Here is a 14200-nt window from a genome sequence, read left to right on the forward strand (position 1 = left end):
GAAGTATTTACACACGGACCCTTGATCTGTGCTAGTGTCATTGAATAGAAGTATATACACATGGACCCTTGGCCTCTGCTAGTGTCATTGGATAAGAAGTATTTACACACAGACCCTTGATCGCTTTAGTGTCATATTGGATAGAAATATGTACAGACGGACCCTTGATCTGTGCTAGTGTATTTGGATAGAAGTATTTACACACGGAACCTTGATCTGTGCTAGTGTCATTGGATAGAAGTATTTACACACGGACCCTTGATCTGTGCTTGTGTCATTGGATAGAAGTATTTACACATGGACCCTTTATCTCTTGCTAGTGTCATTGGATAGAAGTATTTACACACGGACCCTTGATCGCTTTAGTGTCATATTGGATAGAAATATGTACAGACGGACCCTTGATCTGTGCTAGTGTATTTGGATAGAAGTATTCACACACGGACCCTTGATCTGTGCTAGTGTCATTGGATAGAAGTGTTTACACATGGACCCTTGATCTGTGCTAGTGTCATTGGATAGAAGTTTTTACACATGGACCCTTTATCTCTTGCTAGTGTCATTGGATAGAAGTATTTACACACGGAACCTTGATCTCTACTAGTGTCATTGGATAGAAGTATTTACACACGGACCCTTGAGCTCCACTAGTGTCATTGGATAAGAAGTATTTACACACAGACCCTTGATCGCTTTAGTGTCATATTGGATAGAAATATGTACAGACGGACCCTTGATCTGTGCTAGTGTATTTGGATAGAAGTATTTACACACGGACCCTTGATCTGTGCTAGTGTCATTGGATAGAAGTATTTACACACGGACCCTTGATCTGTGCTAGTGTATTTGGATAGAAGTATTTACACACGGACCCTTGATCTCTGCTAGTGTCATTGGATAGAAATATTTACACATGGACCCTTGATCTCGGCTAGTGTCATTGGATAGAAGAATTTACACACGGACCTTTGATCTCTGCTAGTGTCATTGGATAGAAGAATTTACACACGGACACTTGATCTCGGCTGGTGTTATTGGATAGAAATATGTACACACAGACCCTTGATCTGTGCTAGTGTCATTGGATAGAAGTATTTACACACGGACCCTTGATCTGTGCTAGTTTCATTGAATAGAAGTATATACACATGGACCCTTGGTCTCTGCTAGTGTCATTGGAAAAGAAGTATTTACACACAGACCCTTGATCGCTTTAGTGTCATATTGGATAGAAATATGTACAGACGGACCCTTGATCTGTGCTAGTGTATTTGGATAGAAGTATTTACACACGGACCCTTGATCTGTGCTAGTGTCATTGGATATAAGTATTTACACACGGACCCTTGATCTGTACTAGTGTCATTGGATAAGAAGTATTTACACACAGACCCTTGATCGCTTTAGTGTCATATTGGATAGAAATATGTACAGACGGACCCTTGATCTGTGCTAGTGTATTTGGATAGAAGTATTTACACACGGACCCTTGATCTGTGCTAGTGTATTTGGATAGAAGTATTTACACACGGACCCTTGATCTGTGCTAGTGTCATTGGATAGAAGTATTTACACACGGACCCTTGATCTGTGCAAGTGTCATTGAATAGAAGTATATACACATGGACCCTTGGTCTCTGCTAGTGTCATTGGATAAGAAGTATTTACACACAGACCCTTGATCGCTTTAGTGTCATATTAGATAGAAATATGTACAGACGGACCCTTGATCTGTGCTAGTGTATTTGGATAGAAGTATTTACACACGGAACCTTGATCTGTGCTAGTGTCATTGGATAGAAGTATTTACACACGGACCCTTGATCTGTGCTTGTGTCATTGGATAGAAGTTTTTACACATGGACCCTTTATCTCTTGCTAGTGTCATTGGATAGAAGTATTTACACACGGACCCTTGATCTCTACTAGTGTCATTGGATAGAAGTATTTACACACGGACCCTTGATCTCTACTAGTGTCATTGGATAAGAAGTATTTACACACAGACCCTTGATCGCTTTAGTGTCATATTGGATAGAAATATGTACAGACGGACCCTTGATCTGTGCTAGTGTATTTGGATAGAAGTATTTACACACGGACCCTTGATCTGTGCTAGTGTATTTGGATAGAAGTATTTACACACGGACCCTTGATCTGTGCTAGTGTCATTGGATAGAAGTATTTACACACGGACCCTTGATCTGTGCAAGTGTCATTGAATAGAAGTATATACACATGGACCCTTGGTCTCTGCTAGTGTCATTGGATAAGAAGTATTTACACACAGACCCTTGATCGCTTTAGTGTCATATTAGATAGAAATATGTACAGACGGACCCTTGATCTGTGCTAGTGTATTTGGATAGAAGTATTTACACACGGAACCTTGATCTGTGCTAGTGTCATTGGATAGAAGTATTTACACACGGACCCTTGATCTGTGCTTGTGTCATTGGATAGAAGTATTTACACATGGACCCTTTATCTCGTGCTAGTGTCATTGGATAGAAGTATTTACACACGGACCCTTGATCGCTTTAGTGTCATATTGGATAGAAATATGTACAGACGGACCCTTGATCTGTGCTAGTGTATTTGGATAGAAGTATTCACACACGGACCCTTGATCTGTGCTAGTGTCATTGGATAGTAGTATTTACACACGGACCCTTGATCTGTGCTAGTGTCATTGGATAGAAGCTTTTACACATGGACCCTTTATCTCTTGCTAGTGTCATTGGATAGAAGTATTTACACACGGACCCTTGATCTCTACTAGTGTCATTGGATAGAAGTATTTACACACGGACCCTTGATCTCTACTAGTGTCATTGGATAAGAAGTATTTACACACAGACCCTTGATCGCTTTAGTGTCATATTGGATAGAAATATGTACAGACAGACCCTTGATCTGTGCTAGTGTATTTGGATAGAAGTATTTACACACGGACCCTTGATCTGTGCTAGTGTCATTGGATAGAAGTATTTACACACGGCCCCCTGATCTGTGCTTGTGTCATTGGATAGAAGTATTTACACCTGGACCCTTTATCTCTTGCTAGTGTCATTGGATAGAAGTATTTACACACGGACCCTTGATCTGTGCTAGTGTCATTGGATAAGAAGTATTTACACACGGACCCTTGATCTGTGCTAGTGTCATTGGATAAGAAGTATTTACACACGGACCCTTGATCTGTGCTAGTGCCATAGGATAGAAGAATTTACACATGGACCCTTGGTCTCTGCTAGTGTCATTGGATAAGAAGTATTTACACACGGACCTTTGATCTCTGCTAGTGTCATTGGATAGAAAAATTTACACATGGACCCTTGATCTCTCGGCTAGTGTCATTGGATAGAAAAATTTACACATGGACCCTTGATCTCTCGACTAGTGTCATTGGATAGAAAAATTTACACATGGACCCTTGATCTCTCGACTAGTGTCATTGGATAGAAACATGTACACACGGACCCTTGATCTCTACTAGTGTCATTGAATCAGAGGTGCAACTGGAGCCAAATTGCAAGAGGGGCTAATAAGAGTTGGGGGGGGCTAAGTCTTCCAGCAGTAGGCAGAGTGGAGCTGCACGGGCTCTAAGGAGGGGTGTAAACACAACAAAGCTTTGTTAACAAGTAAATGGTCTTTTAAAGACCTGTGAAGTACTCGGGTGCGGCTGCAATAAGACGGTCGCCAGCCCGGGAAGCTGTCTCAGCTGAAGCCTGTTGAGCCCAATGGCGCCTGCATTGGATAGAAGATGTATTTACACAGACCCTTGATCTGAGCTAGTGCCGTAAGGAATCGGCACGTTTACTCGCACACCTTTGAGCGCTGCTATTGTTCTGTTTGATTGAAATGTTTTCTCACAGACCCGTTTCTTTGCTAGCGATTTATGTTCGAGAATCGTAAGCACGTAGACCCAATGATCTCTGCTAGTGTCTTTTGAGATAGACCTGTTTTCACACAGACCAGTGTGGAAGAGAAACGTTAACGCGCAGGCAGCGCCGTGACCTCAGCTTGTTCAGTATGGGCTCGAAATGTCACAGCTGCTCCCTCGCCAAACTGATAATAGCGCGCGCGTGCCGCCCGCAGCTCCTGCCCCTAGGGGCGGAAATGTGCTCGTCGTCCAAGCGACGGAAATGTATTTGTTTTGGTTCGTGGAGTGCCGTGTCCAGTCGAGGAACCGCTGTACACCGGTGTGGGCACCAAGCAAACCTACATTCACTTGTCACACACTTGTTTAAGAAGAAAGGCTTGTTCATGGGCATGAATGCGGGCATCTGGAAATATCATCTTTTGATGGGCACACGTTTGAGGACGGTAAGTGCGGCTCGCACTAAACGCATATACTCTAAAAACTTAGGGCCAGATGCATCAAGCATCCATTTTGCGATTCCTTATTAGCGAAAAATAAGGAATCGCTAATAAGGAATAGCAAAATGGAATGCATCAAGCAATCACTATTAAAATAGCGATTCCTTAGAATTCCTTAATTGCGACTCGCAAATTGCGAGTCGCAATTAATGAATACCTCCCCATTAATTCCTATGGGCCTAGAGGCCCATAGGAATGAATGGGAAGACAATCTCAATTTGCGAATCGCAATTAGCGATTCGCAAATTGAGATTGCGAGTTCAAGGGTGCAGGGGTGTCCAAAGGACACCCTGTTACACCCCTGAATGTGATCTGTGCACATATGTTGCGCACACACATGCCCTTTGGGCATGTGTGTGCGCAACATGAAACTTAGAAAAATGCACAAAAGTGCATTTTTCAATGTTTTTTCAAATTACCATGAAGTTGTACTTCGTGGTAATTTGCGTGCCCTATTAGCGAATTCGCTATTTTTGATACTTTCATGCATTGCATTTAAAGAATCTCAATTTGAGATTCCTTAAATGCAAACAATCGCAATTTAGCGAATTCTCTATTTGCGATTTTTGCATTTGGGATGATGCATCCCAAATGCAAAAATTGCACTCGCAAAGGGCCAGATTCTGAGAATCTAGCCCTTTTGCGAGCGCATTTCGCTTGATGCATCTGGCCCTTAAACTATAAAAGTAGTGATCCTGCAAAAAAATATTCTCAAAATATAATGCAAATAATTTTTCATTGAGGGTGCGACCGTTCTCTTTCTTCGTATTGTGTTTTCTTACCAGGACAAAAAAGCAAAAGAAACAAGCATTGGCAAAGCCAATAGGTCTCCCTGCTATGGCTCTTTCCTCCCCTCCATTCTTACGAATTCTCTCAACTTCGTTTTTTTGTTTATTGCACCTTACTACACTATTATAACTGATGTAACTTGTAATGCAATGATCCTCTGGTAAAGCGCTCTGATACCTGCGGGTCTAGCCAGGGCTTTAAGTGGGATGAAAAAACTGGGGGGTCTCTCGAAGGGGCGTGGCCAGTGTAATTGGGGCGTGGCTTTAACAAACTTACGCTAAAAGTCTGTGTTTAGTATAGTGTGCCGCCGGACTTGTATTTTGTTGTTTCTGTCATTGCATCCAGATATGAGACAACAAGTAACATCATACCTACAACATGTAAGGACTATTGGCTTTGTCACTGGTTATTAGTTGCCTGAGATAACTAAGCTGCAACTATAGCTGGTTAACACCTTGGGTGCTATGGGTTTTCCCGCTGGGTGCTGAATTCTGAAAATCCCAGGTAACGTGGCAAAGCCAGCTCGTCATCCGTGTAGCGCAGGTAACGCCCATGACGAGCTGGCTTTGTCATTAGCGTCGAAGGTGTTAAATATAATATTGAAAAAGCTTCCAATTAAAGCCCTGGTGACCCTACCACAATATTGCTGCTCTTGCGTTTCAGAAAGAGAAGGGAAATCCAGAACGAAAATGACTCTTTAACCCCTTCACTGCGGCGGCTATTCCGCCGCAGTGCTAAGGGGGTGGGGGGGCCGCGCGGCAGTCTCATGCTCGTGACGGAACCGCTCCGTCACGGCACGCGGGTGAGCTGTGCTTGTGACGGAACGGTTCCATCACGGCCCCGCCCGCGCTACAGAACGTTAGAATTCGTGCCGCGCAGGCGCGGCGAGAGGGCCGTGACGGAACCGTTCCGTCACCAGCACAGCCCACCCGAGGCTCGTGACGGAATTGTTCCGTCACCAGCATGGGAAGGGTTAAAGGATTTCCCTTCCCCCACAACGCTCACCTGGCATGACGTCATGCCGTAACTTCTCCACTAGTGAGCAGTGTGGACAGCGCACACCGATGTGCTTGCTGTCTCGAAATGGGTCTCTATCAGGCAGTTTTGCACCCTGGCACTTTTTTCCGGACTGCAGTGACAGCAAACTGCTGTCACTGCTGTCCCAAAAAAAAGAGGGACCGCCTGAGCCAGGGCTCAAAACAGAGCCCGATAGAGACCTGTTTCGAGGCCCCGTTTCAAAAACTGCCGGTGCTCAGACCCCTTGAGACCTGGCCCACTTAAATCCCTGGGTCTAGCCAGCGCTACATAAACTTCTCAAATCAAATCAACTCAAAACTGGTTTTCCTGAACACTGAGACCTGAGCAACATGGCTGATGCCCGGTGGAGCTGCTAGACAGCTATTGAGATTGGCCATGGTTTCCCCCTTAACCCTCACCTACCCAGCCGGACATTGGGCACAGTTCCTCCTCGTCTCCCTAATGTGAGTCTTTCCTCCCATCCCTCCTACGAATTCTCGCAACATTGTTTTTGTGTACTGTTCCTTACTAAGCTCTTGTAATTGATGTAACTTTTAATGCAACAATCCTAAATGTAAAGTGCTCTGATACCCTCTTGGGTCAAGTTCATGCTTTATAAAGTTCAAAACTTTATAAACAAAAACCGAAAAACAGGTCTTGGCAATCCGATAGCTATAGGCTTTGTCAATGACAATGTCTTTCAGCCACTTGTTATGAAGTGAAGTGGGTGTACATGGGTTGGATTGGAATTATTTATTGTGGTGTTGAGTGGAGTTATGTGGAGTGGTATTATGTGTTATGGATTGTAATTATGTGAAGTGGCAGGGCTTTAAGTGGGATAAAAAAACTGGGGGGAGTCTTTCAAAGGGGCATGGGCAATGTAATTAAGGGCGTGGCTTAAAAACATGTAAGTTAAAAATTTGTGCTTTGCATTGTGTGCCACTCAACTTGTATTTTGCTGTTTCTGTCATTGCATCCAGATATGTGATACAACAAGTGACAACATACCTACAACAAGCCAGGACGATTGGTTTTGTCAATGGTTATTAGTTGCATGAGATAAATAAGCAGCAACTATGGCTTGTATATAATATTTAAAAAGCTTTCACTTAAAGCCCGGGTGACACAACCCCAATGTTGCTGCTCCTGATTTTCAAAAGGTGAAGGGAAATCCTGAGAGAAAATCAATCAATCAATCAGTCAAAGACATTTATAGAGCGCACTACTTACCCGGAGGGTCTCAAGGCGCTTGGGGGAGGGGTGTTCCTACTGCTCGAACAGCCAGGTCTTGAGCTTCTTCCTGAAGGAGAGGTGGTCTTGGGTCAGGCGCAGGTCGGGAGGGAGGGAGTTCCAGGTCTTGGCGGCCAGGTAGGAGAAGGACCTTCCTCCTGTTGTCGTTCTTCGGATGCGGGGGACGGCGGCGAGGGCGTAACTGGCTGATCGGAGATGGCGTTTGGGAACGTAGAAGTTGATGCGGTTGTTGAGGTAGCTCGGGCTTTGATCGTGTAGGGCTTTGTGTGCGTGGGTGAGGAGACGGAAGGTGATTCTTTTGTTGACGGGGAGCCAGTGCAGGTCTCTCAGATGTCCGGAGATGTGGCTGTGTCGTGGGATGTCGAGGATGAGTCTGGCTGAGGCGTTCTGGATCCGCTGGAGTCTCTTCTGGAGCTTGGCGGTGGTTCCGGCGTAGAGGGCGTTGCCGTAGTCCAGTCGGCTGGTGACGAGGGCCTGGGTGACCGTCTTCCTGGTCTCGGTGGGGATCCACCGGAAGATCTTCCGTAGCATGCGCAGGATGTTGAAGCATGACGAGGAGACGGCGTTGACTTGTTTGGTCATGGTGAGGGAGGAGTCCAGGATGAAGCCCAGGTTGCGTGCGTGGTCTGTCGGTTTGGGTGCGGTGCCCAGGGCGGGGGGCCACCAGGAGTCGTCCCAGGCGGAGGGCGAGGGGCCCAGGATGAGGACTTCCGTCTTGTCTGAGTTCAGTTTCAGGCGGCTGGTCGTCATCCACTCGGCTACGTCTTTCATCCCTTCGTGAAGGTTGGCTCTGGCGGCGGCGTGGTCGTTGGTCAGGGAGAGGATCAGCTGGGTGTCGTCAGCGTAGGAGATGATGTTGAGGTTGTGTTGGCGTGCGATGGCCGCGAGGGGGCTCATGTAGACGTTGCAGAGGGTGGGGCTCAGCGAGGATCCTTGGGGGACGCCGCAGATGACTTCGGTGGCCTCTGACTTGTACGGTGGTAGACGGACTCTCTGTGTTCTTCCGTCGAGGAAGGAGATGATCCATTCCAGTGCCTTCTCCTGGATTCCGACGTTGCTGAGGCGCTGCACTAGGGTGCGGTGGCAGACAGTGTCGAATGCCGCGGAGAGGTCTAGGAGGATGAGGGCCGCTGTTTCTCCGTTGTCCATCAGGGCTCGGATGTCATCGGTGGCAGCGATGAGGGCGGTCTCGGTGCTGTGGTTGGCTCGGAAGCCAGACTGTGAGGGGTCGAGGGATCCATTCGTCTCGAGGAAGGCGGCCAGCTGTTTGTTGACGGTCTTCTCGATGACTTTGGCTGGAAACGGGAGGAGCGAGATGGGGCGGTAATTCTTAAGTTCGGTGGGGTCCGCTGTAGGTTTCTTTAGTAGGGCGCTGAGTTTGGCGTGCTTCCAGCTCTCCGGGAAGGTGGCGGTGTCGAAGGAGGTGTTGATGATGTCCCGCAGGTGGGGTGCGATGACAGCGTCGGCCTTGTTGAAGACGTGGTGAGGGCAGGGGTCGGTCGGAGATCCGGAGTGGATGGAGTTCATCATGCAGACGGCGTCTTCGGTGCTGATCGGAGTCCAGGCGCGGAGGGTGGTGGTGGGGGGCGGTGGTTCGGTCGTGGCGTGCGTCGGTTGAGTACTGAAGCTGTTGTGTATGTCCGCGATCTTGTTGTGGAAGTAGGAGGCGAGGGAATTGCAGAGGTCTTGCGATGGGGTGATGTCGTTGTTTCTGGCGTTGGGGTTGGAGAGCTCTTTCACGATGTTGAAGAGTTCCTTGCAGTTGTGTGCGTTGTTGTTCAGCCGGTCCTTGAATGCAGTTTTCTTGGTGGCGCGGATCAGTTGGTGGTGCTTCCGGGTGGCAAGCTTGAGGGTGGTCATGTTGTCTGGTGTTGGTTCCCTTCTCCAGGCTTTCTCGAGGGCTCAGCAGTTCTTCTTGGAGCTCTTGAGTTCGTCGGTGAACCAAGGGGCCTTCTTGCTGCCGGGTCTGCTGGGCGGGGTCCTCAGTGGGGCGAGTTCGTCCGCGCAGTTGCTGATCCACTTCGTGAGGTTGTCGGCGGCCTGGCTGGGGTTCGCTGAGCTGGCGGGAGGGTGCTGGCTCAGGGAGGCGGCGAGCTGGTCGGCTGTGATCTTGTTCCAGCTTCTTCGAGCAACCTGTTGCTGGTGGTGGTGGATCGTCGTTTTTCTGAAGGTGAAGTGGACGCAGCTGTGGTCCGTCCAGTGGAGTCCAGTGGCGTGGCTGAAGGCGATGTCTTTGCTGGATGAGAAGACGGCGTCGAGTGTGTGTCCGGCGAGGTGGGTGGGGGTGGACACCAGCTGCTTGAGTCCGAGGTTGGCGAGGTTGTCGAGCAGGGTGATGGTGTTGCGGTCGTTGTTGTTCTCCAGGTGGAAGTTGAGGTCCCCCAGGAGGATGTAGTCAGCGGAGGGGAGGGCATGCGGGCTGACGAAGTCGGCGATGTCCTCGCTGAATTGTGTGCGTGGTCCCGGGGGTCGGTAGATCAGGGTGCCTCTGAGGGTGGTCTTCGGGTCGGTGCGGATCTGGAAGTGTAGGTGTTCGGCGGTAGTCAGGGTGTCGTCGGTGTTGGTCGTGATGTGGATGGTGTCCCTGTGGATGATGGCGATGCCTCCTCCCGTCTGTTTGACGCGGTCTCTTCGGGTGATCTTGTAACCTTCTGGGATGGCGATGGCAATGTCGGGTGCTGAGGAGTCGTTCATCCAGGTTTCCGTGAGGAAGGCAACGTCAGGAGCTGTGGTGTCGAGGAGGTTCCAGAGTTCGATGGCGTGTCTGTGGACGGAGCGGGTGTTGAGCAGGATGCACTTGAGGTGGTTGCTGCTGGTGTTCGGCTTGGCGGGTGCTGGTGCGAGGCAGGTCCGGATGCAGGTGAACTTGCAGGCGTGGCAGCTGAAGGGTCCGTGGGTGCGTCTCGGGGTGGCTCGGTAGCATCCCGGGACTCGGCCGGTGTTGAGCGCGTTGAGGGTGGCGGCGGTGTACGTCAGGCGGGTGGGCTGGCCTCTGCGGGGGCCAGGGGTTCGGGCGCTGGGCGCGGTCCAGGCGCGGACGGACGCAGACGGGCTTACCTTTGGCGCGCCTTCGGCGCACAATCGGCGCGCCCGCTGCGCGTCTACGCTGCACGTATGCACGGTCGCCATTTATGGCGAAGTGGGAGGGAGGGCGGATAATCTGAGAGGTGGGAGGGCACAGGAGGAAGAGGGCGTGGCCGCACGCAGGCGGCGGAAAGCGGGGAGCGGGAAGCGGGTGGGGGAGGCACAGAGAGCAGCGCAAAACAATGCAGGGCACCAAAAATGAAAACAGAGGGCACAGAACAGAAGGGGAAAACGATACAGGCAGCACAAAAGAAAGAAATAAATAAAACACACGCAGATTATGACGGCGGGGGGCGGGGTCGACGGGGCGGGCTCAGCGAGGCTGAGGACAGTAGCGAGGGGACGCACACGCTACAGCTGGTGGCCGTGCGGCGCGGGGGTGTCCTGAGGTCAGGTCACACTCACCTGCGCTGCACGGTCGCCATTTATGGCCAAGTGGGAGGGAGGGCGGATCAGCTGGGAGGTGGGAGGGCACAGGAGGAAGGGGGCGTGGCCGCACGCAGGCGGCGGGAAGCGGGTGGGGGGGGCACAGAGAGCGGCGCAAAACAATGCAGGGCACCAAAAATGAAAACAGAGGGCACAGAACAGAAGGGGAAAACGATACAGGCAGCACAAAAGAAAGAAATAAATAAAACACACGCAGATTATGACGGCGGGGGGCGGGGTCGACGGGGCGGGCTCAGCGAGGCTGAGGACAGTAGCGAGGGGACGCACACGCTACAGCTGGTGGATGTGCGGCGCGGGGGTGTCCTGAGGTCAGGTCACACTCACCTGCGCTGCACGGTCGCCATTTATGGCCAAGTGGGAGGGAGGGCGGATCAGCTGGGAGGTGGGAGGGCACATGAGGAAGGGGGCGTGGCCGCACGCAGGCGGCGGGAAGCGGGGAGCGGGAAGCGGGTGGGGGGGGCACAGAGAGCAGCGCAAAACAATGCAGGGCACCAAAAATGAAAACAGAGGGCACAGAACAGAAGGGGAAAACGATACAGGCAGCACAAAAGAAAGAAATAAATAAAACACATGCAGATTATGACGGCGGGGGCGGGGTCGACGGGGCGGGCTCAGCGAGGCTGAGGACAGTAGCGAGGGGACGCACACGCTACAGCTGGTGGATGTGCGGCGCGGGGGTGTCCTGAGGTCAGGTCACACTCACCTGCGCTGCACGGTCGCCATTTATGGCCAAGTGGGAGGGAGGGCGGATCAGCTGGGAGGTGGGAGGGCACATGAGGAAGGGGGCGTGGCCGCACGCAGGCGGCGGGAAGCGGGGAGCGGGAAGCGGGTGGGGGGGGGCACAGAGAGCAGCGCAAAACAATGCAGGGCACCAAAAATGAAAACAGAGGGCACAGAACAGAAGGGGAAAACGATACAGGCAGCACAAAAGAAAGAAATAAATAAAACACATGCAGATTATGACGGCGGGGGGCGGGGTCGACGGGGTGGGCTCAGCGAGGCTGAGGACAGTAGCGAGGGGACGCACACGCTACAGCTGGTGGCCGTGCGGCGCGGGGGTGTCCTGAGGTCAGGTCACACTCACCTGCGCTGCACGGTCGCCATTTATGGCCAAGTGGGAGGGAGGGCGGATCAGCTGGGAGGTGGGAGGGCACATGAGGAAGGGGGCGTGGCCGCACGCAGGCGGCGGGAAGCGGGGAGCGGGAAGCGGGTGGGGGGGGGCACAGAGAGCGGCGCAAAACAATGCAGGGCACCAAAAATGAAAACAGAGGGCACAGAACAGAAGGGGAAAACGATACAGGCAGCACAAAAGAAAGAAATAAATAAAACACATGCAGATTATGACGGCGGGGGGCGGGGTCGACGGGGCGGGCTCAGCGAGGCTGAGGACAGTAGCGAGGGGACGCACACGCTACAGCTGGTGGCCGTGCGGCGTGGGGGTGTCCTGAGGTCAGGTCACACTCACCTGCGCTGCACGGTCGCCATTTATGGCCAAGTGGGAGGGAGGGCGGATCAGCTGGGAGGTGGGAGGGCACAGGAGGAAGGGGGCGTGGCCGCACGCAGGCGGCGGGAAGCGGGGAGCGGGAAGCGGGTGGGGGGGCACAGAGAGCGGCGCAAAACAATGCAGGGCACCAAAAATGAAAACAGAGGGCACAGAACAGAAGGGGAAAACGATACAGGCAGCACAAAAGAAAGAAAGAAATAAAACGCACGCAGATTATGACGGCGGGGGCGGGGTCGACGGGGCGGGCTCAGCGAGGCTAAGGACAGTAGCGAGGGGATGCACATGCTACAGCTGGTGGCCGTGCGGTGCGGGGGTGTCCTGAGTCCTGACTCTTTAAAGGATTTCCCTTCCCCTACAACGCTCACCTGGCATGACATCATGCTGTTACTTCTCCACTAGTGAAAAGTGAGCAGTGTGATCAGCGCACATTGTTGTGCCTGCTGTCACTGCAGTCGAGAAAAAACGGATCGCATGTGCCAGGGCACAAAAACAGAGCACGATAGAGACCTGTTTCGAGCCCTCCTTTAAAAAACTGCCGGTGCTCAGACCCGGCCCACTTAAAGCCCTATGGAATGGTATTGTGTGTTGTGGAATGGCATGTAGTGGAGTGGAATTATGTGGTGTGTTGTTGAATTTTGTGGCATGATGTTAAATTCTGTGGTGTGAATTGGATGTATATGGTGTGTAGCTGAATTTTCTTAGAATCAGGACATTGACTCATTAAATTGTACTATGGGACTGCATATGTCTGGAGCAGCCCACATCCGAAGAGTTGCTGAATAGAGATCCCAGCTTCAGTAGCCCCGAGTTGCAGCCAATTCTGTTGACGTGACAGAAAGGGCAGCCTGCATGAGTGACACTGCAGGAGGTAGTGTCGCAGACACCAGCAACTCCAACAAGGTGGCTTTGGAGTGGAGTGGTGAAAACCTGAGCCAAGAATGGTTTGGGGACTTTCAGTGCTCCAGCTAAAACACTTTTTTTTTTACCTCAGGAGCGGTCCTCATACACCCAAAAAGTCACATTTATAAGTCCCTTGAATTTTTTTGCACCATCACTAGGTGGCGCTGAACGGCTAGTTCTGTACCTAGCTTGTTGGAAGTGTTGGCCCTCCCCAGAGCACAGACTTGAACATTCCTACCCTCAAACGACCATGACGTCTTTGAAAGATGCTTGGCCAGCCATGTGGCACAATGATGAAACAAATGGTGAGGCTAACAGAACTGAACCGGGGAAGGACCATTTAACAAAGGAGTCCAAGCATGGAGTTAAGGAGTGAATGAATCAGAGAAGCACTATGCATATAGCTTCGAGCAGGGAACGCTGCAGGAGCCCAAGATATCTGCTTACTTCAGTAATGCTACTTGGAGCAGAACTGTGAACAGGAGCAACTTTTAGTGTGTTTACCAGATGGCCCCACATCACCAAGGGGCACTATCCTTGTCCTGGCAGTTTATTTAACAATGTAGTCCTTTCTGAGAGATGTAGTCCTTCTTCTCCTTGATGGGTCTAAAGTTTGGGATTGCAATTGTTTGGCAAAAGAAAAATTGCTCTAGAGAGGATGATAATGAGCAATTTCCAGTAGTTGAGTGAACTTCGGAGTGCCGACCCTTTAACCTCTGTGGTGAGTGGGGACAGCAGGGGTGACCTGGGGGGAAAGGCGTCTTTAGCATGAAGGAATGTCTCGGTTCGAGACTCTGCTGGCGGCGGGTTGCTCCGGTGCTGATG

General features: G+C 50.8%; 1 protein-coding gene across 2 annotated transcripts in view; it reads left to right on the forward strand.

Moving 5' to 3' along the window:
- Positions 1 to 14200, forward strand: part of LOC147749128 (glycoprotein-N-acetylgalactosamine 3-beta-galactosyltransferase 1-B-like) — a 465041-nt gene that overhangs the window by 35344 nt on the left and 415497 nt on the right. Inside the window, exon 1 of one of the 2 annotated variants that reach the window (XM_086966414.1) lies at positions 4234 to 4329. The exons of the other annotated variant lie outside the window; for it this stretch is intronic. The gene's annotated coding sequence lies outside the window, so the exon portion shown is untranslated. Of the gene's footprint in view, positions 1 to 4233; positions 4330 to 14200 lie in introns of those variants that run through there. 2 annotated transcript variants of the gene reach the window in all.

This window comes from Lissotriton vulgaris, chromosome 1_1 (genome assembly GCF_964263255.1).
Source record: "Lissotriton vulgaris chromosome 1_1, aLisVul1.2, whole genome shotgun sequence".
Lineage (NCBI taxonomy): Eukaryota > Metazoa > Chordata > Amphibia > Caudata > Salamandridae > Lissotriton > Lissotriton vulgaris.